We start from the raw sequence: 2,349 nt of genomic DNA, 5'->3' as shown, positions 1-2,349 counted from the left end.
CCACGTATTACAACGAAGTGTGACTTTGTGAAAATAACAGGTCTTAGAGTACGTTAAAGTTACTTATGCTCTTCAATTCTTGCTTTAAAGCCAATCTACCCTTGAAACAATTTTATCAGTAAACAAAGATAATGGGGTTTTTGTATCCTGGTGTTTGCATTACCAGCTGTATTAGTTTGCTAGGGCTGCCAGGGTAACAGAGGACAACCAACTAAATGGCTCAGAAAAGCAGAAGTATTTTATCTCACAATTATGGAGTCTAGAAGTTCAAAATCAAGGCGTTGGCAGGGTTGGTTCCTTCTAAGAACTGTGAAGAAAAGATCCATTCTAGGCCTCTCTTTATGACTTATAGACACATCACCCTGATCCCTGCCTTCATGTTCACATGGCACTCTTCCTGTGTGTACATCTCTGTGTCCAAATTTTCTTTTTATGACACCAGACATACTGGATTAGGGTCCACCTTAATGACCTCTTCTTGATTACATTTGCAAGAGCAGTATTTCCAAATCACATTCTGAGGTATTAGTACTTAGGACTTGAACATATAATTTTTGGAGAGGACACTTTTCGACCTATAACTCAAGTCTTTCACAGACCGTCAATAAGATAACTCTTGCAGTAGATGAAGCAAGAGGGCAACAACATGTTACAGAAATCTTTTAGTGAATTCCACTAGTGGTGCTAACTTTCACCTATCAATGAAATTGAACTTTGAAACAAATAAAAATACTTAAAGGATGTGTGTTGTGGCAGGTCTTTCCTTGCAGCTGCATCACAGAATCAAAGTGTTGGCAAGAAATATGGATATAAACCTTGAACAAATGCTTTAGAATAGTCTTTATCACAGATACAAAGTTTTGAGAAAATGGAACACCAATCTTAAAAGGAAAAAGGATTTCATGGTCAAGTTAACCCTGAACTCAAACCATCAAATAGTCAATATATTTTGGAACAGAACCTTTGGCTGGGCCTTAATATTAATAGCATCTTCCCAATGATATTCAGATCTTGGACCTGCAGACATGACTAGACAGCTTGCTTCAGTGCAGAGTTCTAACCTGGCTGAAGAAATCTACATTGCCAACTGTCATCTGTTGACTGAAGTCTTCTTCCTCTGGCAACATGACTGCTCTTGTAGGAGTCCCACTTCCCAGAGTGCTTCTGCATGTTTTAAGTGTTCGCACTAATGAACTCCTTCAGGGATGTTTTTCTTTGACTTAAATGCATTAGAATAATGGCTGCTGAAGAGGAAGCTCATCTTTTCCCCTCCCCAGGGAAAGGCCATTAAACTCCAGTACAGTCTGTATCCAGATCCAGCACTCAGGCAGCCAGGAGGGGTAGACAGTCCTCAGTCTCTGGAAGGTAGAGCCCAGGCTACAGTTGCTCTGAGCTTGAATCAAACTTGATGCAGATTCTTGTGCTGCCTTTCCTACCTCACCAACCAGCTACCTCTCACAAGAAAAGGCTTCATTTATATTGCAATTATAATTTTTGGTATTAACCAAAAATTTGGTATCAAGCAAACAAATATATAGTTATGATTTGTGGCAAGTTATGTGAAGAGAAAGAAAAAAATTCTATAAAGAACCTCAGTGTCAATGACTACAAAACGTGATAATACGCTCTATGCTTCAAGGATTAGATGCAACAATGCATGAAAAGCACTTTGCACAGCACCTGGTGTTCAGGAGTTGGTCAACAGTGTGAGCCATTTTGATATTAACTTTTTGTTTTGTAATTCCAAACTATAATGTCTTCTGAACTGCAATGTTTGCTGATTTATAGTGATAGATTTGTCTAAGGAATTTATAGTCTATTATTATTATTTACTGCAGTTAATTTACCAACTTGTTATTCAACCCGTTGATAAAGAAGAATTAAGTATATGTAGGTTCTATGTCCCAGTAAATGTATATATGGCTTCTTCTTATCCACACCAGTCACAGAGTTCCATTTACTCTATTGCTGCTGGGTAGAACTGACAAATTATGTGATATTGCCTATATTATTTCCTGTCAAAATGCTAAGGATTGATATTATTTACATCATGCAAAAAATTGGACTGACATCTAAATCTTCCTTGCTAGTTTTCATGATCAGTTATTTACTTAGGTCTACTTCGTTTTCCAGCCATCCTGCAAAGTCTTACTATTTTGATTAACTTCAGCTTGATGCCAATCTTTTGTCCACTCGGAAAGCATTCTTGACCCATGGAACTAGGAGGGAGACTGCTGTCACTGGCAGCCTCTGTGCCATTCTGAGATCATCACTGTGTGGCTGGGAGAGGGCAGAGTGCCTGTGTCTTAGGATGAAAGGATGGAGTTCTCCTTCAGAATAGGGCACAAA

At 38.6% G+C, this 2,349-nt stretch overlaps 1 pseudogene; it reads right to left on the bottom strand.

Annotated features, from left to right (window-relative positions):
* Nucleotides 1-684: 684 nt before the first annotated feature.
* Nucleotides 685-1,261, bottom strand: LOC101677199 (annotated as a pseudogene).
* Nucleotides 1,262-2,349: the final 1,088 nt, after the last annotated feature.

The sequence above is a fragment of the Mustela putorius genome, unplaced genomic scaffold (genome assembly GCF_011764305.1).
Source record: "Mustela putorius furo isolate JIRA1106 unplaced genomic scaffold, ASM1176430v1.1 tig00003836_pilon_pilon_pilon, whole genome shotgun sequence".
Taxonomy (NCBI): domain Eukaryota; kingdom Metazoa; phylum Chordata; class Mammalia; order Carnivora; family Mustelidae; genus Mustela; species Mustela putorius.
This window is presented reverse-complemented; position numbering and strand designations above follow the sequence as displayed.